Source organism: Mastigoproctus giganteus, chromosome 7 (genome assembly GCF_048544385.1).
Source record: "Mastigoproctus giganteus isolate SK-2022 chromosome 7, ASM4854438v1, whole genome shotgun sequence".
NCBI classification, from domain to species: Eukaryota; Metazoa; Arthropoda; class Arachnida; order Uropygi; family Thelyphonidae; genus Mastigoproctus; species Mastigoproctus giganteus.
The window spans coordinates 37,502,591-37,529,455 of record NC_143581.1 but is presented as its reverse complement, the minus strand read 5'-3'; the positions used below and the strand labels follow the sequence as shown (position 1 = coordinate 37,529,455).

At 38.8% G+C, this 26,865-nt stretch overlaps 1 protein-coding gene across 1 annotated transcript in view; it reads right to left on the bottom strand.

Moving 5' to 3' along the window:
• The window catches only part of SMC6 (Structural maintenance of chromosomes 6), a 655,684-nt gene that overhangs the window by 189,013 nt on the left and 439,806 nt on the right, over positions 1 to 26,865 (bottom strand). The gene's annotated exons all lie outside the window — the stretch shown is intronic.

The following is a 26,865-nucleotide window of genomic DNA, read 5'->3' as shown; positions in this document are numbered from 1 at the left end:
GGGTTAGGACACATTGTAGTACCTCTCAACAACAATGCTACCTCTGAGGAGAGAGAGAGAGAAAGAAAGTGAGCAAGTCAGGACGGACCTTATAAAATGCGGTTACCCGGAAAAGGTCATTGATAAATGTAGTAGAGACGTGCAATCTAATCATGAAACAACACCGTCCATTCCAGTCACCACAGTTTATATTCCCTACCATCTGGGCTTATCAGATCGTATTGCAAGGATGCTTCGTGACTTTCAGGCACGCTGTGTGCAACTTCCGGGCCGGAGGTTTCACACGGTAGTGTCACAGGTCAAAGACCACATTGCTAGGGTCGCTAGTAGTGGGGTTATATATGAGATCAGATGCACGGATTGTGGGGGAGACAGGAAGGCGACTAAAAAACCGTCTGGGGGAACACATGAGAGCCATACAGACCGCAGAGTTCAATAAGTCTGCGATTGCTGAGCATTATTGGGAAAAACAGCACCAATTCTCCCCCGAGAATGCTGTCATCCTTGACCTGTCGCACAGGTTCTGGGACTGTAAATGGTTGGAGTGTTTGTGGATTGGCTCGTCCGAAAACAGTAGCATGAATAGGGACAGGGGTGTTTGGCTCCACCCCATCTTGGAAGGCTGTAGTCCTTGCAAGAGATGAGCACTTCGCATTTCCACATTCTCAAGCCACTGCCGGTTTTGGCGCATGCGAAAGTAATATTGAACATGCGCCTGGTCAGCCACGGGTGCCGTGAACCTGATACTAAAGTATGTGTTGCCCAAGTAGCATTGTTGTTGAGAAAGGAGGCGGATGCCCCCGAAAGCTACAATCATTGTTTTATCGCTTTTAATTTTCATATTTTATTGTATTTTAACATTTTCGTAATAAATTTTATTTTATTTTATAGTAAATAAGTTTTGTAAATATTATTTTACAGTATCCACTGTATTGCTTGGTACATTTTATTATATTTATTTTTTATATTTCTACAGTATTAAACTACAGTCCATTCCGGTTATTTGGGACACATCGGGATTAGTGCATTTTGGCCCTATTAAGCGGCTGCCCCAATTATCCGAAGTTTCACGTAAATAGTTAAAAATACAACTTACCCCCCCCCCCTTAACAATTAGTTCACTGTGCAATCAAATCACGTTACGATGAACTCACCACAGTAAAGTACCATTCACTATACGATGTTCAGTAAGCGCCGGTCATTCTGATCACGTTTGTGAATTGAATTTTAATTCTATTACACAGCGATTCTAATTAGCGAAAATAGTAGGAATATTATCCACAGGCTATAAAAGCAAAGATATATTAAGCACAAATTTACCCTTTATTACCTTACCAATTAAAAAATACGTGAAAATTGGAAGAATATACGTGATAATCGGTATAATTAATACGTACTGTAATATGTACATACAAACTAGTTGACATTTCTGTTTACTGATATTTGTGGGTGGGGTTTAAAATTTAAAACAGTAAAAAGATAAGCAATCCATATCAAAGAACACGGCATACACACAAATTGCAAATAACACGATACGCGCAAGTGAGAACGGAGTAACGAGTTACAAAGTTTTAAAAATAGGAATGAAGAGAAGATCTGAAAATTAATTTTTTTATTTGATTGAAGATTTCATGGAAGTGTAAACACATTTCACCATAATAACCCACAGAATTCCAGCTGTTGGTATTATCACAAATTCAATAAGATCAAGTTTACTGTCCGTTTATGATAGATTTCACTAACAGAAAAGCCCAATACACAGGTGACTGCTAATTGTTTTTATTGTTTTATGGTTGTGACCTCCAGAATTTCTCCGACGTCGTACCGTCGGAGCCAATCGTAGGGTAATCTCCAGTGCTGCGGTCTCCTGCCCCGATTAAACGGCATGCTGTCCCAATTAAGCGAAGTAAACCCTGGCTATTTTCTCGATTGGTTTCTGTTTTTTAAGATTTGCCCCAAATAAACGGCTGCCCCGATTAACCGGTGGCCCAAATAACCGGAATCCACTGCATTGTAATAAAAACGGTTGGTGTATTTATTTAAATTTGTGATATGAACTATTCTCCCAAACTCAGAGGACTTTTTGAAGTTATTGTACTAGGCAGTCCCGGCTAAACATTCTCAGGCAACGAGACTTATGAAAAGAACAAAAGAGTGCTCTTACCAAGAAAGCTCCAGTTCTACAAATCAGTGTCTGGAGGCTATGCAACTGTGAGGAGATCTGATTGAAGTGTTTAAGGCCTTGAATGGATTAAGCTCAATGTTGATGGCATTCTTACTCTTGCTGAGACTTGTGAGAGGAAGGATAAATTCAAGTTGAGGAACAATGGTTGCAGAATAGAGGTGGGGAAGTTTGCCTTCAGCCAATGTGATTGATTGTTAAAACAAACTTCTATCTGTTGTTGTGGAAGTGGGTAGTTTGCATAAATTCAAGGAAGAACTAGAAAAATCCTCGAAGGGAATGACGAGGGGAGGTAGTTTTTTTTGCTGATACTCTATGAGCTTGCTTTCTTGTATCATTTGTCATTACTAATAATAACTCTGCCATATATTTAAAAGAATACAAATACATATTTTCAATTTTACAGATTTGCTCTTAAAAAAAAAAAAAAAAAAAAAAAAAAAAAAAAAGTCAATCAGGTCTCAAGTAGCAGATACTGAAGGTTTCTGTACCTTTTTTAGCAGTGTAATCAGTATCAGAAGAGGCTTATAAACTATAATTTATAGCATACATATGTGTTTTAATAACTTAACTTTATTATGTAGTTCGTAGTGTATGAAATTAAAATTCGTAGGGCTTTTAGTATCAATAATTTGGCATAGATACAGCATAGCAAATAGGTTGCTTGAGAGTTTGAATCACATAGGTTGACAATGTTTGGTTAAATTTATTATGTATTATAACTAATTAGAACTTACAAACATAACATTATAGGGTAATACATATAACTTAAACTTCATAGCATAACTGGTGGATAAAGTTATTAATGCATTAAGATATAAGTTTAGTGTAGTTTTTTAATCATACTGAATTTGAACTGAAATCATTCTTCACACCAAAGCAAAAGGCTCAAGTTAGTGGGAGTACAATGGCTCGGGGAAGAACTTTTTTTTTTTTTTTTGGGTAGTTGGCACATCGGCTTCTGTGGCCATAATGAACCTCCTAAGGTTTTTGCAGTACTTTGATCCAAGTCCGAGGCGGGATTCGAACCTGCGACCTTTGGGTTGCTAGGCAGGCACTTTACCCACCCGGCTAGCACGGTCGGCGGGGAAGAACTGAGTGGGGGTGGTTGTCCTCTGCATCACAGCCTTATGAAGTGCACTGCTTTTGTGATGCTTGTAGAACTATAATGAACAGGAAATGATATTGTCAAGGGGGGGATATCTTTGTGTGTGTGAGATGTAAAGAGGATGTTAGGTGCCAACTCAGCATAGTTATGGACCGTTATGTGAGATTGAGGAAAAGGGTAGATATCCTTAAAGGATTTAAGCTGGGGGATCCATCACGCTCTCAGCTGCCCACATAAATACCACAGCTTGCACTTGATCATCAGGCAACACAATGGCATTCCCAAGGCAGAATGCACTGGTAACACAGGAGCTAGTTATTGTCAATGATTCTATTGTCAGGGAAACGGGAAATATATTGTGCAAAAAGAATAAGTGGAATAGGGCCAGGGCACGCCTGCAAAGAGTTCTTTACTTATGTAAACTCTTGAAGGAAGGGGACGAATCACATTGGTCCACTTGATATCGATGATTCGACTTTTGATGATCCCGCTCAGGTAGCTGACAAACAGAATGAGTATTTTGAATCAACATTCACACATGAGGAGTTATTCAGGGAGGAGAATGCCAGAAGTTTATCAGACTCTGGCAGGGAGCTAAATGATTTTGTAATAACTGAGAGAGCAAAGTGGAGGAGAAATTGTTGAAGTTAAACATAAGAAAGGCACCTAGGGTGGATGGGATCTATCCAGTTATATTAAGGGAGGCAGAAAAGGAGGTAGGCAAACTCTTAGCCATAATTATAAGAGCATCCCTGGATTCAGAGGAGGTTCCCACAGACATGAGATGTGCAAATGCATCCCCAATTCAGAAAGGGGGATCAAAGGGTGACACGAGTAATTACAGATCTATTAATATAACTTCTGTTTCAGGGAAAATAATGGAGTCACTGAATAAAGAAGCATTTAGACAAGACTGCAATTATAGTTCAGACACAGCATGGGTTTATCAAGGGAAAATCTTGCCTGACCAATTTAAATGGATATTACGATGTGGTCACAAAGGAACCGGATACAAAAAATAATTTTGATATCATATACTTGGATTTCAGGAAAGCTTTTGATACTGTTGCACACAGAAGACTTCTGTACAAATTGGAGCAGTATAGCATTAAGATTGCTTCTATAGATAAAGGGATAGTTGAAGGGGAGAAGACAGACTGGTAATCAAAGGACAATGCTCTTTGTGGACTAATGTTATTAGTGAAATCCCCAGGGCTCATGTTGCGACCATCATTGTTTTTTATATTTATCAATGATACTGATGAAGGCATAACAGGTTCAACGTCCAAGTTTGCAGATGATACAAAGATTATTAATGACAGTAATGACGGTATGCTGCTGGAACAGAATCAAGAAAAGTTGGGCAGATGGGCTGAGTCAGTGGTGTCCAACCTGCAGCCCGTGAATAATTTTTATACAGCCTGCGTGGAAAATAAACAAAAAAACCCAGCATTTTAGAGAGTTGTGCTACTGCTTGTGCAGGTATGCAAGCGTCATGCTTGTACACACGTACACACAGTTCGGTGAAGTCACATGTATGCTAAATACAGTTATGTGCATATGAATCTTTTCATATTATGAAATTCTACTCTTTTGATAAAGTTTGTTCATTGTATTGAATTAAAAAATCATCCATAAAAATGTTTCAAATGAGAAAAGTCAATTTGGACTCTTGTGGTTTTGATCAAAGGTGGATTGAAGCCGATTTCTCAATTGAGTACGATGAAAAAGCAGTGAGTTTGGTATGTAAGGAGACACAGTGAGTTTTTAAAGAATATAATTTAAAATGACACCGAATACAAGCATAAATCTTATGATCAACATAAAAGAGTGTTGCAAAAAGAAAAGTGTTCAGAGTTAAAAACCGAATTAACAAAAAACAAAACACACTGAAAATGTATCAGTCAAGAAATTTATCTGCTGTAAGTGCCAGTTATCAAACTGTACATTTGATCACTTTTGAAAGTAAACCATTCAGTGATGGTGAATTTGATAAATGTTGTTTGTTAAAATTTGTGGAAGAAATTTATCTGGAAAAGTGAACAATGATACAAGACATTAGTTTGTCTCGACAAACAATTATGCGAAGAGTAGAAGATATTGGAAAGAATTTGTTCCAACAAATTTTGGAAAACATAAAACAAATGAAATATCTTAGTGTGGCACTGGATGATAGCACTGATGTAAATGACACAGAACAACTACAGATGAAAATCTTTTTGAAATATTTTGCCAATCTATCAAAAAGTTGGAATTAAATATTAAAAACCTACTAAGAGTCACAACTGACGGTGCAAAAAATGATTGGTAAAAAACACTGGGCTTGTGGAGAGAACATTCAAGAAAATTATAGATGTTGGAGCTGCACCTCCGATTGGAATTCACTGTGTGCATCAAGAAATTCTCTATGGGGGTAATATTGGATCTCCAACACATTATTATTATTATTATTTGGTTTTTAGGAGTATTAGCAACTAAGGTCATATTGCTCCAGGTATATGCGGTGGTCATTCCCTGACCTTTCCACGTGATGGCTCACGGGCTCGAACCTAGATCTAATTCAAGAAGCGTGTGCTACGCCCTGCTGCTCCTGCCCACATGGCTATGGAGGCGCCTACAACACATTATGAATGTGGTTGTTGTTGCTGCTATTTGGTTTTCAAGAGCATTAGCAACTAAGGCCATATTGCTCAAGGGATATGCGGTGGTCACGGGCTCAAACCCCAGTATAATCAAGAAGCTTGTGCTATGCACTGCTGATGCTCCTGCCCACCAGATGACGGAGGCACCCACGAATGCGGTAATTTCAACTGTAACTTTTATAAAATCGCATGGGATTAATCAACACGTTTCAACAGTTTCTTTCAGAAATTGAAACTGAATATGAAGATGTAATTTTACATAGTGCAATGAGATGGATTAGTCGTGGCAAAGTGTGATATCATTTTTTTAAAACTACATCATGAAATTGATATTTATAAGACAGAAAAAGGAAAACCAACAAAACAACTATCAAATATAGAGTGGCTGTTTGATCCACAGCAGCAATTTGCCTCCAATGCCACAGTGCTCCAATTTGTGCAGTCTTCCATGCGCAACAGTATCAAAAGCCTTGCTAAGATCCAAATATATAATATCAAAGTTATTTCCTGCATCCAGTTCTTTTGTGACTACAGCATAGTATCCAATCAAATTGGTCAGACAAGACCTGCCCTTAACAAAACCATGCTGTCTGAGCTATAACTGAATTATTGTCTAGATGATCCTGCAGTGCTTCTTTAACCAGTGCCTCCATTAATTTTCCTGGAACCGAAGTTAAACTAACAGGTCTATAATTACTTGTGTCAGCCTTTGATCCTCCTTTGTGAATTGGGGTTACATTTGCACATCTCCAGTCTATGGGTAGTAGTAGTAGTAGTAGTAGTAGTAGTGGTGGTGGTGGCATGTGATGCAAGAAAGCAAATGTATGAGTTTATGCAGCATCAGCCAAAAAAAAAATCACACCATTCCCTCCAAATGTCTGTCCAGTTCCTCCTTAAATTTATTCAACCTATCAACTTCCACAACGACAGATGGAAGTTTGTTGCAGCAATTAACCACCCGCTGGCTAAAGGCAAATTTCCGCACATCTATTCTACATCTGTCTTTTCTTAATTTGAATTTATGCCCCCTTAGGTTCGTAATCTGAACAAGTGGAAGGATCCCATCAGAATTCGGTGTGCTCAACCCATTCAAGGCCTTGTATACCTCAATCAGATCACCGTGCAGGTGCCTAGTCTCCAGCCACTGCAATTTGCATAATTAAGCCTCTCTTGGTAAGAGGATCCCTTCATTCCCTTCACCTGAGTACCTCCCCTGAGTCCAAAGAAGCTCTCATAATTATGGCTAGGGGTTTGCTTACTTCCTCTGCTGCCTCCTTTAATATAACTGGATAGATCCCATCCACCCCAGGTGCCTTTTTTATGTTTATCCTCAACAATTTCTCCTCCACTTTCCTCTCAGTTATTAGAAAATCATCTAGCTCACTGCCAATGTTTACTTCACCTACGACATTCCCCTTCCTGAATAACTCCTCATGTGTGAAGGTAGATGCAAAATACACGTTTAGTTTGTTAGCCACCTGAGCAGGATCCTCAACTGTTGAACCATCAACATCCAGTGGACCAATCTGATTCATCCTTTTCCTTCTTGAGTTTAAATAGGTAAAAAAGTCTTTTCTGTTTTTCTTTGCATCCTTTGCCAAGGATTTCTCATAATCTGCCTTTGCCTGCCTAATTTCCTTTGTGACTTGGTTACAGATCAACTTATATCTATCATAGGCTTCCATGTCACCCATTAATTTGTATGCATCCCATGTATTTTTCTTCTCTGCCATATGTCTCATTAGTTCATCTGACAACCATTTAGGCCTGAAGCTTGAACAATATTCCTTGGTTGGTATGTAAAGCCTGGTAGCTTCCAAGCTTAGTTCCTTGAATGCTTCACATTTTGAATTTGCTGTTGGTAACATCATCAGTTGGTCCCACTGTATAGAATTTAAATACTGTTTCAGACCATCATAGTCGCCTTTACGAAAGAAAAATCCTTCCCTTTACCTCTGATGGTAGTTACCTCCTTGAGTAAATCACACTTCAGCACACTATGATCACTGCCACCTAGTGGTTCCTTTATCTGCAGAGTCTTAATGCATGAAGAATCACTACTGATAATCAGATCAAGAGTATTACTCCCTCTAGTTGCCTCCCGAACATGCTGGTGTAGAAAATCATCCAATAAATCCATAAAAGCCTTGCTAGTGTGCGAGTGAACAACCCACAAATTCCAGTCAATATCTGGGAAATTAAAATCCCCCATTATAAGACTCTCTGATTTACTGGCCCATTCTATTTCCCTGTACAGTATCTTATTATACTCATCAGAGTCATTAGGCCTATAGCACACTCCTACTCTCAATTTTGATTTACCTATGCTTACGTCACACCAACTGACTCGACACTGCCCTGTCCATCGATGTTGACTGGTTTCACTCCCTTGGATTTTATGTGTTTTTTTAACTAATAGCATAACCCCTCCTCCCTTCCTATCCTGTCTATCCCTTCTTTAGACGTTGTACTCCCCAAATTCCAGTTCTACATTCCTTATATCTGTGTGACACCACGTCTCTGATATTCCAACAATATCTGCCTTTGATGTTTTGAGCAATACCTCAAATTCATCAAATTTACTTACTAAACTCCTAGCACTGGTGTACAAGCAAGTATACATGCACCTATTTCTATTCTTAGCTACCCTAACACAACCCATGTGTTTACTTGTACCGCAATGACTTCCAGCAGTGTCTGAAATATCCTGCATCTTGTTTTTCAGGCTTCTGCTCATTCCAATCGAAGGAATGCAAGAATCTCTTTCACCTCTGCCAGTGACTACTGTTAATCTATTAGTCTTTGTCTCCCCCCAAGCTAGCAGTTTTCCGACCCGCCTAACACTGCCTCGATAGCATCAGCAAATATTCTTGCACCCCCTTCTATTTAAGTGTATCCCATCCCTGTAGAAGCAATCTCACCTGTTAACAAGTACAGTCCAGGCTGAAAAATATTCTACCCCTTGAGCCTTGCACAATCTTTTCAGGGCTGAATTGATCGACAAGGCTCTCATCATATACTCCCTTCTATCGTGTCTGGGCAGAATTGCAGACACTTTCAAATTCAACCCTACTTCACGGCTTTTTTTCAACAATGACTTGTACTTGTTAAGTAATTTCGCTGTACATGCAAGTATACATGCACCTGTTCTTTTTCTTAGCTACTCTAACACAACCCATGTGTTTACTTGTACACGAATGACTCCCAGCAGTCTCTGAAATATCCTGCATCTTATTTTCCAAGCTGCTGCTCATTCCAATAGAAGCAGAGCAAGAATCACTTTCACCTCTGCCAGTGGCTTCTGTTAATCTTGCAATTCTTACATATATTTTTCTAGTCAATGAAATGCTCTTAATTTAAAATTACAAGGGAAAGGAAAATTGGTCTCTGATTTGTATGCTGACATCAAATAATTTCAGAATAAGTAATTATTTAAATCCCAAACTGAGTAAGACAATTTAGTTCACTTTGAATGTTTTTTTTTTTTTTTTTATGTAAAACCCAAACACGAGAGGTATTAGAACCTATAGTAAGCAGTACCGTGCTTGTGTTGGAGGTTGAGAAGACAAAAGAAGATATTTGTTGACATTGGACTTGAACTTCTGCAGACTGTAATTTTCAGGAAATACGCATGAAGGAATGTTGTTCCAGAAAACGGCTGTTGAATGAATAAATGAGGAAGATGAAAAGTTCGTTTTGTGAGTTTGAAGTTGGACAGTAAATGGATGGAGGCCGACGGAGGCACGTGTTTGGACTGTTTTGAAAGAGTGAGCGGGAATTATAGAAGTCAATTCAGAAGAACAGTGCCCATGGAAATATCCGTAGAAGAGGCATGCAGCAGAAACAGTACGTCTGTGAGACGGCGAGTGGACAGAGTCTGTTAGAGACAAATCATTAATTACCCTAACTGGTCTATTCTGAACTGAATCAAGAAGCCTGAGAAAGGTTTCAGGGGCACCACCCCAGATGTGGGAACAATATTCCATGTAGGGCAAATTTGCGATTTGTACAGAGCAAACAGCTGTTTGGAAGAAAAGTAACGCCGAGAGTGAAAGAGAAAACCAAGTTTTTTAGATGCAGTGAAATCAATATTTGTAATGTGCTTGTAACAAGAGAGATTAGAAGTGAGGGTAATCCCCAAAAGAGATATATCATTTTGCCTAGAAATCGGAGAGTCATCAATGATAAGCATAGGAGCAGAAGAATCCTTTTTGAGTGATAAAAGACAAGACTGAGTTTTAGAAGGATTGAAATCAACAAAGTTTTCTTTGCCCCACTGGAGAATTACCTGAAGATCGGCATTTAAGGAATTGGTAGGAGATATTCGAGAAGTTGAAGCTGACTGAGCAGTGCAAGGTTTCTCAAAATCGAAAGTGGAATGCAATGTGCTATCATCAGAAAAAACTATGGATAGGATTTCCAGTCAATGGAAGAAGGTCATTAATATACAAGAGAAAAAGAGTGGGGGAAAGAACTGAACCTTGAGGGACACTGGCATTAGTGGAGAAATTAGAAGAGCTGTCTACCATCACCCTCAGTGAGTGATCAGAGAGAAAACTGGATAACCAATTACAAAAAAACAGTTGGCAAACCATAAGATGGAAGCTTGTTTAGAAGACCTTTATGCTAAACACGATCGAAAACCTCTGAGATGTCAAGAGCAACTACTTGTGTTTCACCGAACTTTTCCATTGAATTAGTCCATAAATGGGTAACATAAGTCAGAATTTCACCAGTGGATCGACACTGACAGAATCCATATTGGCGATCTTTGATCAGACGGAAGGTTTCTAGGTAGTTTAAGAGTTGGCAGTTAATTGATTTCTCCATTATTTTAGAAAGAGTAGAAGTAATTGCAATGGAACGATAATTGGATGGGAGGGATTTGTCACCCTTTTTAGTAACTGGCAGGATATGAACAAATTTCCAAGCAGAAGCAAAAACACCTTTGGAATAAGAAAGTGAAAAAAGGCAGCAAAGAATAGGAGTAAGTTCAGGAGCACAGGTTTTGAGAACAAGTGGAGAAATACCATTGGGACTGGAACTTTCTTAGCATCAAGATTCATCAAAATCCTTCTGATATCCTTTTGACGGAAGACCACAGGAGGCATTGAATGGAGCGTCTTATGAATGGTGGGAGGTGTTTTACCAAGGTCATTAATACATGAGTTGGAATAAAAATGGGTTATAGCATGTCAACTTTATCTTTGGCTGAAGTGACAACAGAACCATCTTGTATTGGACAGAGGTTGGGGCAGAGTGGGCAAAAGTTGCGGCCAATAGCTTTGGCAAGAGACCAGAATGCTCGGCTACCATTAGGGCAAGAAGCAAGTTTTCTACTCTTAGCCTGTTCAAACTCTAGTTTGGACTGAACAATAACTGCTTTGCAATTGTTGCGAGCTTTTGTGTTGGCAGAAAATGAAACTGAAGAATTAGAAACAAGCCAATTATGATATGCAACGTTCTTCTCTTGAACAGCCTTAGCACATTTATTCGAAAACAAAGGTTTAGATAAAGGACGAGATTTTAAAGTGGAGTGTGGGATAAAGGATTCCATTCCTGCAAGAATAATTTCATTGACAGAATCTGAGCAAACGTTGACATCAGAAGTTTTGAAACAGTAATCCAACCAAGGAAAAGAAATCTCGCAAGTCAACCCATTTTGCATTCTTGTAATGCCAAACAATATGAAGTTGGGAACAGCCATGAGATAAAGGCTGCACTGGAGAAGAGACAATCACCAAGTTGTGATCTGAGGTGCCTAAAGGACCTCTCACTTCGATTGTGTACTTAGAAGGGTTGTTTGTGAGAAAAATATCAAGTTTGCTGACTGTATGGTTAGGATTGTACGGTATTCTTGTAGGTAAATGAACAATCTGTGCAAGGTCATTAGTAATTGCAAAAGCCTCAGCATCTCTACCAGTTGGGTTGGTGTGACTAGAAAACGGAAGCCAGCTGGAGTTGAGCATTAAAATCACCAAGGAAAAGTACCTCACTGTTAGGAAAGTTGGACTAGAGAAATTCAAGTTGCAAAGAGAGGAAGTCAAAGAGCTCCAAGTGATTAGTGGAGTTGGGAGAATGGTAGAGACAACAGATGAATTTGACACAATGAGGTAGAGAGATTTTAAGCCAGAGAAGAGATCGAAAAGAGGAGATTCCAAATTACAAAGTCTCTGACAGGGAATATCGGAACAGACATATGCACAAGTACCACCTTCGATGCGAAAGGAATCATACAGCGAATAATTTGAGCAACTGAGATGAGCAGTAGTTGAACCAACTGATAACTGAGATTCTGTCAGGAAAAGTACATGGGGTTTGGCAGATTGCAAGTGGAAATGGATATAGTTGAGATTAGAATTGAGACCATGTATATTTGTGAAATGAATTAGGAAGTGTTTGGGAGGTTTAGATCTTTTCGCAGATAAGCCAACTCTATTAGTTTGGCAATTCATAGTGTTTATTCAATAGTAATACAGAGTGGGTGGGACATGCTGTATGAAGTAATGAAATTTTTGGATACGGTGTACACATGGTAAGAATATACCTAGATCCTTGACATAATGTGGCCTCGACAACGGCCCCCCTGCATACACACTACTCGGACTCACTCCAGTCACTATCTGGCAGAGTAGAGGTAGCAAGATTATACACTAGCTGATCTGGAAGCCTGTGTACTGAGTGTACTGAGTAGTGGCTGGGCTGTGAACACTGTTTTAGAGTTGTACCCTCGAAATGTATGAAAGATTGGATCTCGCCACGATGTTCATCATAACCTCAAAAGTCATCAATCATACTGCATGATGGAGAGATTGGGAAGAGTTGACCGGAACTTAGGTCTGGAGACAAAACATAAATTCCACCACTTGAAGCCTCCAATAAGCAAAGTGGTGGTATTGCACCGGTTGATGAGAGTCATCTACCACCTAGTACTGCCTGGTAACACAGAGGGGCAGCATTCCTTCATGTGGTGTGGGAACCACACCTTGACCCCTGCTTGCATTGGTTCACACCTGGGTGGTCATCCACTGTGTGCTTGTGCATAGAGGTTATACCAGGATTACCAAGTCCCAGCATCGTGAAGGTGGAAGCAGAGGATTTGGCTGTCACAGACCGTCCGGACTTGCTGAAATCGAGTCCACTTGACTTGAGTGTCACCTATATATCAGTTTCATCAGTGTTTTAGACTCCCAGGTAACAACTACAGCTTGTATGGCATATCTGAGAGAATGTCTGTTATATCCAAATGAAAGGGAAACATATTTCCAAAGAATCATTGCCTCTTGTTATTACAATTACTTTTTTGATGAGTTTGAAAGTCAATTTATTGATATAAGATCCCATGAAAAAGGCATACGCTTGTTTGTGAATTTAGTTCTACGCTAGAAACTACAATCCCAGCTTCCAACTTGAAATTATTGATCTTCAAGCTAAACCCTCACATCTCATGGTTGAAAAATAAGTATATAGACTGTGAAAATAAACTATTTTAATTCTAGAAGGCTCTCCCATCTGAATATTTTCTGCTAATAAAAGAAACTGCCATGAAAATGGATACTTTGTTTGGATCAATGCATGTTTGCAAGAAATTTTTTTCAGGCATGAAATCAAATAAATATTTAAGAAGAAAGAATAACAGATGAGCATTTTCATTCAGCATTCAGAATTGGCATCACAAATTTTGAACCAAATTTTGAACAGTTATCTAAAAATATCCACCTTCAATCATCTCATTAAATGTTAAGTTTTGTCCAATAAATTTTGTGTATTGTACTTAAAATTTTCGAATATTTTCAATTTTAGGTGCATCATATTTATTTATTCACCTTAATATCGAAAAGCAGTGATCTTTATCAGGTTGTAAATTTTTTAAAGTGACCATTTAAAAGCAAACGTAAAGTAATTATTTTAAAAAACAAAAGTAAGGTATTATTTTAAAAAAAAAGTAAGGTATTATTAAAAAAAATGGATGCAGAACTGCAATTTGGGGAGTATAACGTCTACAGAAAGGATAGACAGGATAGGAAGGGGGCGGGGTTATGCTATTAGTTAAGAAACACATAAAAACCAAGGAAGTGAAGCCAGTCGACTTCGCTGGACAGTGCAGTGTTGAGTCAGTTTGGTGTGACATAAGCATTGGGAGATCAAAATTGAGAGTAGGAGTGTGCTATAGGCCTAATGACTCTGATGAGTATAATAAGAAACTGTACAGGGAAATAGAGTGTGCCAGTAAATTAGAGAGTGGGGGATATTGACTGGAATTTGGGGGGCTGGTTACTCACACACTAGCAGGGCTTTTGTGGATTTATTGGATGATTGTTTTCTACATCAGCATGTTCGGGAGGCAACTAGAGGGAGTAATACTCTTGATTTGATTATCAGCAGTGATTCTTATTGCATTAAGAATCTGCAGATAAATAAACCACTAAGTGGCAGTGATCACAGTGTGCTGAAGTGGGATTTACTCAAAGAGGTAACTACCATTAGGGGTAAAGGGAAGGGTTATTGCTTCCGTAAAGGCGACTACGATGGACTGAGACAGTATTTAAATTCTATACAGTGGGACCAACTGATGATGTTACCAACAGCAAATTCAAAATGAGAAGCATTCAAAGAACCTATCTTGGAAGCTACTAGGCTTTACATACCAACTAAGAAATATTGTTCAAGTTTTAGGCCAAAATGGATGTCAGATGAACTAATGAGGCATATGGCAGTGAAGAAAAATGCATGGGATACTTACAAATTAACACATGACACAGAAGCCTATAACAGATACAAGTTGATATGCAACCAAGTTACAAAGGAGGTTAGGCAGGCGAAGGCAGATTACGAGAAATCCTTGGCAAGGGATGCAAAGAAAAACAGCAAGGATTTCTTTACTTATGTAAACTGTAGAAGGAAGGGGATGAGTCAGATTGGTCCACTTGATATTGATGGGTCGACTGTTGATGATCCTGCTCAGGTAGCTAACAAACTAAATGAATATTTTGCATCGACATTCACACATGAGGAGTTATTCAGTAAGGGGAATGCCAGAGGTGTATTCAACTCTAGCAGTAAGCTACAGAATCTTGAAATAACTGGGAGTAAAGTGGAGGAGAAACTGTTGAAGATAAACACAAGAAAGGCACCCGGGGTGGATGGGATCTATCCAGTTATATTAAAGGAGGCAGCAAAGGAAGTAAGCAAACCCTTAGCCATAATTATGAGAGAATCCTTGGACTCAGGGGAGGTACCCATAGACTGGAAATGTGCAAATGTGACCCCAATTCACAAAGGAGGATCAAAGGCTGACACAAGTAATTATAGATCTGTGAGCTTAACTTCTGTTCCAGGAAAATTAATGGAGGCACTGGTTAAAGAAGCACTGCAGGATCACTTAGACAAGACTTCAGTTATAGCTCAGACAGAGCATGGTTTTGTTAAGGGGAAGTCTTGACTGACCAACTTGATTGGATACTATGATGCAGTCACAAAAGAACTGGATGCAGGGAATAACTTTGATATTATATACTTGGATCTTAGAAAGGCTTTTGATACTGTTGCACATGGAAGACTGCTACACAAATTGGAGCAGTGTGACATTGGAGGCAAATTGCTGCTATGGATAAAGGGGTGGTTGAGGGGGAGAAGACAGAGTGGTAATCAATGGACACTGCTCATCGTGGACTAATGTTATTAGTGGAGTCCCTCAGGGCTCAGTGTTGGGTCCATTATTGCTTTCTGTATTTATAAATGATATTGATGATGGTATATCAAGCTTAATGTCCAAGTTTGCAGACGATACAAAGTTGGCAGGGTTATCAAGGACACTACTGACACTATGCTGCTGCAACAGGATCTGGAAAGTTTGAGCAGATGGGCTGAGAGGTGGCAAATGAAGTTTAACATTGACAAATGTAAAGTACTACACATGGGAAACAGCAACCCCAGAGCAACGTATCAACTCGGTGGTACTACACTGACAGTGGTAGAGAATGAAAGGGACTTGGGGGTGGTTGTGCAGGCAGATATGAAGTTCTCTGAGCAGTGCAGACGGGCTGCAAGAGTAGCTCATGGAGTATTGTCAATGATATACAGGAATTTTTCCAGCAGGGATAAGGAGGTGATTATTCCCTTGTATAAGGCAATGGTCAGGCCACACCTAGAGTACTGTATACAGGTCTGGAGGCCTCATTTCAAGAAGGATGTAGAGATGCTGGAACGAGTACAGAGAAGGGCAACAAGATTAGTGAATGGAACAAAGGGGTGCTCTCACGAAGAAAGGCTTAAGTTTTGCAAATTACAGTGTCTGGAGACTAGGCACCAGCGAGGTGATCTGATAGAGGTGTATAAAGCCTTGAATGGTTTAAGCATGCTCAATGCTGATGGGATTCTTCCTCTAGCTCAGAAAAATCACCTGAGATGGCATAAATTCAAATTGAGGAAAGACAGATGTAGGATAGACGTGCGGAAATTTGCCTTTAGCCAGCGGGTGGTTGGTTAGTGGAACAGACTTCCATCCCTTGTGGTGGAGGTTGATAGCCTAAATAAGTTTAAGGCTCAGCTGGACAGGTATTTTGAACGAACAGAGGGGTGAAGTGGAAGTGGTTTTTTTTTTTTTTTTTTGGCTGATGCTGCATAAGCTTGCTTTCTTGCATCAAATGCCTCTACTAATGCTAATAAAATATTGCTACTGCTTTTGCTTCTATCGTAAGCAAACTTGTTTTTTGTTTGATTTTCTATCCAAACAGATGACAGCCATTCCACCTCTTCCAATTCTTTGTGTCTTAACCGTATTCCCGTCTAATGGATTTTAATTACACTTTGAGTTGTTCCTGCTATGAAAGTTGTTTTTATTTTCTCTGCATTCTTTGTAGTAGTAGTGGCATGTGATGCAAGAAAGCAAATGTATGAGCTTATGCAGCATCAGCCAAAAAAAAAAAAAAAAAAAATCACACCATTGCCTCCAAATGCCTGTCCAGTTCCTCCTTAAATCTATTTAACCTATCAACTTCCACAACGACAGATGGAAGTTTGTTCCAGCAATTAACCACCCGCTGGCTAAAGGCAAATTTCCACACATCTATTCTACATCTGTCTTTTCTTAATTTGAATTTATGCCCCTTTAGGTTCGTAATCTGAACAAGTGGAAGGATCCCATCAGAATTCGGTGTGCTCAACCCATTCAAGGCCTTGTATACCTCAATCAGATCACCGCGCAGGTGCCTAGTCTCCAGCCACTGCAATTTGCAGAACTTAAGCCTCTCTTGGTAAGAGGATCCCTTCATTCTCCTCACCAATCTTGTTGCCCTTCTCTGTACACGCTCAAGTAAATCTACATCATTCCTAAAATGAGGCGTCCAGACCTGTACGCAGTACTCAAGGCGTGGCCTGACTATTGCCTTATACAGAGAGATAATCACCTCCTTTTCCCTGCTAGCAAAATTCCTATATATCATTGACAAAACCCCATGACCTGCCCTGGCAGCCTGTCTACATTGCTCAGAAAACTTCATATCTGACTGCACAATTATTCCCAGGTCTTTTTCATTTTCTACCACCTTAAGTGTAGTACCACACAGTTGGTACGTTTCTCTGGGGTTACTTCTACCCATATGCAGTACTTTGCATTTGTCAAGGTTAAACTTTAGTTTCCAGTTCTTGGCCCATCTGCCCAAATTATCTAGATCCTGTTGCAGTAGCACACTGCCATTACTGTCATTAACAACCCTGCCAACCTTTGTATCATCTGCAAACTTCAACATTAAGCCTGATATACCTTCATCAATATCATTGATAAATATACAAAACAACAGCAGACCTAACACCAAACCCTGTGGGACTCCACTAATAACATTAGTCCAAGAAGAGCAGCACCCATTGATTACCACCCTCTGTCTTCTCCCACTTAACCATCCTTTTATCCATTGTAGCAACTTACCCTTAATACCATTCTGCTCCAATTTGTACAATAGTCTTCCATGCGCAACAGTGTCACAAGCTTTCCTGAAATCCAAATATATGATATCAAAATTATTTTTTGCATCCAGTTCCTTTGTAATCACATCATAATATCCTATCAAATTTGTCAGACAAGCCTTTCCCTTAACAAACCCATGCTGTGTCTGAATTATTGCTGCAGTCTTGTCTAGATGATCCTGCAATGCATCTTTAACCAGCTACTCCATTATTTTACCCGGAACAGAAGTTAAACTAACTGGTCTGTAATTACTCGTGTCACCCTTCGATCCCCCTTTGTGAATTGGGGATACATTTGCACATCTCCAGTCAGTGGGAACCTCCCCTGAGTCCAAGGAAGCTCTCATAATTATGGCTAAGGGTTTGCTTAGTTGCTTTGCCGCCTCCTTTAATATAACTGGATAGATCCCATCCACTCCAGGTGCTTTTCTTACGTTTAACTTCAACAATTTCTCTTCCACTTTGCTCTCAGTTATTACAAGATCATTAAGCACCCTGCTACAATTTGATAACCTTCTGCCATTTTCAAACCTTAATAACTCCTCATGTGTGAATGTAGATGCAAAATACTCATTCAGTTTGTTTGCTATCTGATCAGGATCATCAACAGTCGAATCATCGATGTCAAGTGGACCAATCAGATTCATCCCCTTCCTTTTAGAGTTTATATAAGTAAAGAAATCCTTGCTGTTTTTCTTAGCATCTTTTGCCAAGGATTTCTCGTAATCTGCCTTCGCCCTCCGAACCTCTTTTGTGACCTGATTACAGATTAACTTATATCTGCCATAGGCTTCTGAGTCGCTTGATAATTTATATGCATCCCATGCATTTTTCTTCTCTGTTACGAGTCTCATTAGTTCATTTGACAACCATTTAGGCCTAAACCTTGAACAATATTTCTTAATAGGTATGAAACTTTTAGTAGCCTCCACGATTAATTCCTTGAATGCTTCCCACTTAGAATTTACTGTTGGTAACATCGTCAGTTGATCCCACTGTACAGAATTTAAAAACTGTCGGAACCACTGTACTCGCCTTTACGGAAGCAAAAACCCTTTCCTTTACCCCTGATGGTAATTAAATTTTTAAGTAAATCCCACGTCAGTACACTGTGATCACTGCCACCTAGTGGTTCTTTTATCTGCAAATTCCTAATACATGAATGATCACTGCTGATAACCAGACCAAGAGTATTACTTTCTCTGGTTGCCTCTCGAACATGCTGCTGCAGAAAACAATCATCCAATAAATCCACAAAAGTCTGACTAGTGTGTGAGTGCCCAACCCACAAGTTCCAGTCAATATCTGGGAAGTTAAAATCCCCCATTATAAGACATTCCGATTTACTAGCCCACTCTATTTCTCTGTACAATTGTTCATTGTACTCATTCGAGTCATTAGGCCTATAACACACTCCTACTCTAATTTTTGCTTTCGCAGTGCTTATGTCACACCAAACTGACTCAACAGTGCACTGTTCATCTATATCAACTGGATGCACTTCTTTTGATTTTATGTTTTTCTTTATTAACAGCATAACACCTCCTCCCTTCCTATCCTGTCTATCCTTTCTGTACACATTGTACTCCCCAAATTCCAGTTCGGCATTCCTTATATCTGTGTGACACCACATCTCTGATATCCCAACAATATCCGCCTTTGATGTCTTGACCAACACTTCAAATTCATCAAATTCAATTACTATACTTCTAGCATTGGTATACATGCAAGTATACATGCAACTATTCCTATTCCCAGCCACTCTAACACATCCCATATACCCACCTGTTTCACGATGACTGACATCCGTCCCTGAAACCCCCAACATCCCTCGCTCCAGGTCGCTACTTATTCTAATAGAAGTTGTGCAAGAATCACCTTCACCTCTGCCTACGGCTACTGTTAAACTATTAGTCCTTGTATCCCCCCAAGCTATCAGTTTTCCTACCCACCTAACACTGCCTCGATAGCATCAGCAAATATTCTTGCACCCTTTCTATTTAAGTGTATCCCATCCCTGTAGAAGCAATCTCTCCTGTTAACAAGTACAGTCCAGGCTGAAAAAAATTCTACCCCTTGAGCCTTGCTCAATCTTTCCAGGGCCGAATTGATCTACAAGGCTCTCATCATATACTCCCTCCTATCGTGTTTGGGCAGAATTGCAGACACTTTCAAATTCAACCCTAATTCACGGCTTTTTTTCATTAGTGACCTGTACGTGTTAAGTAATTCTGCCGGTCTCCTACTCTTAATATCATTAGTGCCAACGTGTACAACTATATCACCTTTTGTGCCCTTAAAAGATGATATCTGCTCTACAACGTCATCAACCTTTGCCCCTGGCAGACATACCCTGGTCCTGTTCCATCTATCCTTTCTACAAAGGATGTTTCCCTGACAATAGAGTCACCAACAACTACTAGTTCCTGAGGCACCAGCGCATTCTGCCTTTTAGGTTGCTGCTGTGTTGCGTGATGACCAAGTGCAAGCTCTGGCGTTGATGTGGGCAGCTGAGAGCCTGATGGGCCCCGCAATTTAGATCTTTCGAGGGCATCCTCCCTGTCCTTCAAACTCTCATATAGGCCCATAACAATGCTGAGTTGTCACCTGATTTCCTTACACTCCTTACATCGCGCACACACAAAGACATCCCCCATGGCAATATCATGTTCCATTCCAGATAGTTCGGCAAACATTTCACAAGTTGCACATTTTTTAAGTCTGTGATGCGTTGGAGAATCGCCCCCTCAGTTCTCCCCCGAGTCACAGCACTCCTGCCACTTTGTGCCCGTTGCTTTGCTTCTCTAGTTTGGGGCATGATATTTTAAATTAATTAGATCAATAGATTAAATTAAATTAAATGTCAACAGTACGCTATCTAATAGAAACAGTGAAGCGTATTACTGTTTCTATAATTATACGTTAGAGCTACCTAACTACCTCAATTAAAAATTTGAATTCCAGATCACTATATACAAAACAATGCCTGCAATATTCGAATGAAATAACGGTTTTATAAAGTATTACATAAATCTACAAAAACTGTTTATACAAATAAAAATAAAAATAACCAGCGTAATTAGAACTATAAGACAACGTATTAAGTACAATATAAAATAACAATTATGTAAATAATAAGCAAAAACTTATCGTTTTTTTCGGAGCCTGTAACTCGCAGCTGTATTTTCTAAAGAGAGTCAGCACCCTCTCCTAATTCTTGGCATTGCCACATTTAGGTCTGTAGCACGTACAATATCACATGGTCATTCAAATTCACTCAAAGCGTTTCACAATTTCATATTTTTTCTCTATTGACATAGACAGACTAGCCATAAGCCTTACCGGGGAAACCCCGGTGGGCAGGAGGCCGGTGTGATTTTGGCCATAAACCATAGACCACTACAAATTTTCCCAGGTAAGAAAATTTTTGACCCAGTCCGCCTCTGAATCTGCAGTGTCTTCTCTGGGACACTTCCTTTTCACACCTTTTAAGTATTTTACTGATTTTTAGGGAATAAAGCACAATTACAAAATTGAGGAGTCACACCTGATACACATAAAGAAAGCTGCGCGCGTGTAGCAACTGAACAAACAACACCATAAAGGCAGAGATACACTATTAATACCTCACATTTTACTAAAGCACTTTTCTAGGGGTTACTATCATAAAACAAAGGGGGGATCGAACGGTGACACGAGTAATTACAGACCAGTTAGTTTAACTTCTGTTCCTGGTAAAATAATGGAGTCATTGGTTAAAGATGCATTGCAGGATCATCTAGACAAGACTGCGGGCAATAATTCAGATACAGCATGGGTTTCTTAAGAGAAAGTCTTGTCTGACAAATTTGATTGGTTATTATGATGTGGTTACAAAGGAACTGGATGCAAAAATAATTTTGATATCATATACTTGGATTTCAGGAAAGCTTTTGACATTGTTGTGCATGGAAGACTACTGTACAAATTGGAGCAGAATGGTATTAAGGAGAAGCTGGTACAATGGATAAAAGGAGAAGACAGAAGGTGGTAATCAATGGGTGCTGCTCTTCGTGGACTAATGTTATTAGTGGAGTCCCACAGGGTTTGGTGTTGGGTTCATTGTTGTTTTTGTATATTTATCAATGATATTGATGAAGGTATATCAGGCTTAGTATCGAAGTTTGCAGATGATACAAAGGTTGGCAGGGTTTTAATGACAGTAATGGCAGTGTGTTACTGCAACAGGATCTAGAAAATTTTGGCAGATGGGCTGAGAAGTGGCAACTGAAGTTTAACATTGAAAAATTCAAAGTACTGCATATAGACAGAAGTAACCCCAAAGAAACATACCAACCGTGTAGAACTACACTTAAGGTGGTAGAAAATGAAAGAGACCTGGGCGTAATTGTGCAGTCAGATATGAAGTTTTCTGAGTAATGCAGACAGGCTGCCAGGGCAGGTCATGGGGTGTTGTCAATGTTATACAGGAATTTTTCTAGCAGGGAGAAGGAGGTGATTGTCCCTCTGTATAAGGTAATGGGCAAGCCACACTTGCCCATTACTTTATACATACAGGTCTGGAGGTCTCATTTTAGGAAGGATGTAGATTTGCTTGAGCGTGTACAGAGAAGGGCAACAAGATTGGGGAGGGGAATGAAGGGATCCTCTTACCAAGAGAGGCTTAAGTTTGCAAATTGCAGCAGCTGGAGACAAGGCACCTGCGAGGTGATCTGATTGAGGTGTATAAGGCCTTGAATGGGTTGAGCACGTTGAATCCTGATGGGATTCTTCCACTTGTTCAGATTACAAACCTAAGGGGGCATAAATTGAAATTGAGGAAGGATAGATGTAGAATAGATATGCAGAAATTTGCCTTTAGCCAGATGGTGGTTAATAGCTGGAACAAACTTCCATCTGTCGTGGAAGTTTTGATAGGTTAAATAAATTTAAGGAGGAACTCGACAAATATTTAGAGGGAATTGTTTTGTCTTTTTTTTTTGGCTGATGCTGCACAAGCTCATACACTTGCTTTCTTGCATCACATGCCACTACTACTGCTACTTTGTACTTGTTCCAGCAGCTCTACACCCTTCATAATATGAGGCCTCCAGACCTGTATGCAGTACTCAAGTGTAGTATGCCCATTGCCTTATACATGGGGATAATCGCCTCCTTATCCATGGTAGAAAAATTCCTGTATATCACTGACAAGACCCATGAGCTACTCTTGCAGCCTGTCTGCACTACTCAGAAAGATTCATATCTGACCACAAGATTACCCCCAGGTCTTTTTCATTCTCCACTTTCCTGAGTGTAGTTTCGCACAGTTGATATGTTACTCTGGGATTACTACTACCTATATGTAGTACTTTGGATTTGTCAATGTTAAACTTGAATTGTCACCTTACAGCCCGCCCATCTGCTCAACTTTTCTAGATCCTGTTGCAGTACCATACTTCATTCAACCGTATCTCTATATTATATCAAGAGAAACTGTTAACTTGTTATGGGATTGTGGCAATGTGTATTTATTTAATGCAATGGTTAGTTTATAATTGGTTAGTTTCTAATACAGAGAAATTACCCTCTCACATTTTCATGTTTCGGAAATGGGACATTTTTGAAAATAAAAAACATAACATGATTTTTGATAATTTGAATTTAGAATCATGTTATGTTGAGGTGCCAGGAAAAAGATGTCCGTAATTTTGTTCATAAATTTAGGATAAAATTTAGGATAAAATATGAACAAAATTAGTATGTAAGTTCTTTGGCTGCAGGAATAAAAAATATGTGCTGTGATGAAGGTGTGTAATTGTTGATTATTTTAGTTCAAAAACATATATCCAATAATACATTATGATGTCAATAAAATTAGTTCAGTCAAGAAACACTTGGATTTATGTAAATATTGAATCAATTGAAGTTTTATTTCAGTGGAAATTAAAAAACAATAAAAATTATCGAATGTACTGCTTAATGTAATCTGAAGAGGAAGGAAAATTACAATTATTGGATAAAAATATAGTTGTTATTTAATTGAAAAAAATAGATATTAATTAAATTAAAATTCCTGAAGACCTTTTTAAACCTAATACTGTAAAACGGGATGAAGTATCTAGAGATCCTACTCTCTCTGGACAGTTCGCTAGACAATTTAAGGATTATCTCAATTGGAATATTATTTCTAAAGAACAAAAACTCTCAGAAAGCTTTATAAAAGAATTTCATGAAAAGATTGACTGGAATATAATATCTAAACATCAACCTATCTCTGAAAGTTTATTAAAGAACATGCATATAAGGTAAACTGGGAATTTATTTGGGAATTCAAAGACAAATTAAACATGATAAAAGTAACTCAGTTTCAAACACTTGGCAGTACTTTTCCCTTTATTTTGCTGATGTACTAAATATACAAATTATTAATAAATATCAACAGTTATCAGAAGATGTTCATCGAACTACTAGGCAAATCAGAGTGGAAACAGCAAAGTACAAATCAATAAGTAAAGAACTCATAAATACACATAAAATGAAAATAAACTGGTGTGGTGATGTTTTAAATCATTAAACAATGAATTCATAAGCAAAAATTATAAAAGGTTAGTTACATACACTGGTGTTCAAAGAAAGTGTATTGCCTAGAAATTTCACATTTCAAACCCTTTTTCACAATGATATGTTACCTTAATGACTAGCATCATAAATAAAAATATAAACAAAATATATTTATTAAGTTAAGGCAAAGCTAAGTAATATTTGACAGGTGGTCACAAAATATTCCAATTTTTGGAATATATAAAGGCTTGTATAATGGTTGCATTTGCAACCTTTATACAAGCCAGTTTTGGTATACACGACAGTTATAGCTGAAATGCCGACCGGGCTAGCCAGGTGGGTAAAGTGCCTGCCTGGCAACCCAAAGGTCGCGGGTTCAAATCCCGCCTCGGGCTTGGATCAAAGTACTGCAAAAACCTTGGGAGGTGCATTATGGCCACAGAAGCCAATGGGCCAACAACTACAAAAAAAAAAAAAAAAAAAAAAAAAAAAATAGCTGAAATATTATCAGAAGCCCTCAATTTGCTTCAGTTTATCATTTTAAATGGAAAACAAAATGAGAAGTTTCACCAGGTGCAAGCTAATATTTAGTTGGACCACCTCTGAGCCTGATGACAGCAGCACATCATTGAGGCTTTGACAAGATCAATTTCTGAAGATAATCAACTAATAGTTTGTGGTTCCAAACACAAATTATGACTTCCTGAAGTTCACAAAGGGTCTTTGGTTTCTTTCTGGCAACTGCAGATTCCACACGATGTCAACAGCTCTCTACAGGATTCAGGTCCTGGCTGTTTCCTGGCCAGCTAACAGTTGTAATGGACCATTCTTCCAACCATTTTTTCATCTGTAACAAATGTAAACACATTATTGTTGAACCTTTAATGCAGAAATGAAGCTAATGTAACTACAGAAGTGCCTACTTACACTTTCCGCCCGATGACAAGGAGCAGAGTCGCCCTGAAAGATGCAGTTACTTGGCAGGTTGAAATGGTCTCTAATGGTTTGCAGGAATTTGCCTTCCAATATAGCCAGATATTCATTGGCATTTAAGGAACCTTTTATAAACTGCAGATGACCTACTCCGTGATACGAAATGCATTCCCATTTGGCTGGTAGGGAATTTCACTGTAGTCACCATACAGTCTGGATGGTATTCTTCACCAAGTCTATGGTGAATCATTTGTCTCCCATCAGAGCCAAGTAGGTTGAATTTCTTCTCATCCAAGAAAATAACCATTTGGCATGCTCCTTACACTAAATTAATTGGGCCTTTTTCATTTTTTTGTGTGAGGAGGGGCTTCTTAGGACAACAGGCTACAAGTCCATTTTTGAAGAGGCATCTTCTGACTGTTACTGCACTTGCCACCACTCCTCTATGTTCTTCCCATTCTCTTTTCAGCTGAGTTGAAAAAGCTTTACGGTTTTAAGGCACAATCGCCTCAAAACATGGTCCTGTTTTGGCATAGAGATTCGTTTGCATCCGGTTTCTTTTTTATCAGCAGAACCAGTATTCTTGAGTTTGGAAAAAAATCCACTCACTGCCGACTGATTACAAGACACTCTATAAGCAATATGACGGGAAGAACATCCTTCCTCACGTAAAGTAACAATAACACTCTTTCTTCGTGGTGTCTACTGCACATAACTCTCCATCCTGACACAAGCAAGGAATGACTAACTCTTGCAGAGCGTGCTTATATAGCTGAAAGTAACAGCTGATACAACATTATATCATCACCTACACGTGTCACTCTCATCTGATGCAATATGTAAGAAATATTGCCATATATTGGACAACAATTACGATTTTAAGGGGTGATGCACTTTCTGTGAACACAAGCGTATATGTTAGCAAAATGATGTATGAAATAAAATAGCTTGGGGGGGAAAAATGACTATTTAATGGCAGATAGTTTTAATACAAAGCTACAAATCTTTCCTACTAAAAAAATAACCGATAATTTTATGATGAGGAAAGAATTTAAATGCCTGAGAAGTTTAACCAAACCTTATCTAATATTGATATTAAAAAATTTAAAAGATGATTTAAAATTAATTTACTGTGGGTTACAAAATAATACTGAACATATATTTGATTTTGAATATAGAAAATATTTTTAAAAACTAGTATTTCTTCTGACATGTTATTTATCGAAAGTTGCATTAAAATTGGATAATTAGTAAAGGAGTTATGGCAGTTTAAATGAATTATCTTATTAAACATAAATAATTTTAAGCGAAGAGGGGATGTTTTTAGGGAGGGGTAATTTTTTTGCATTTTTAAAAGTATAGGTTGTCCTAGAACCTACATTTTTCTATTCTACTCCGGAGAATACCTCTCAAAAGAAGAAAATCTAGTCTCATCTCAATCACTCTATGCCTATTTATTCCGAAAAGTCCACTTATGCAATCAAAGAATTTCT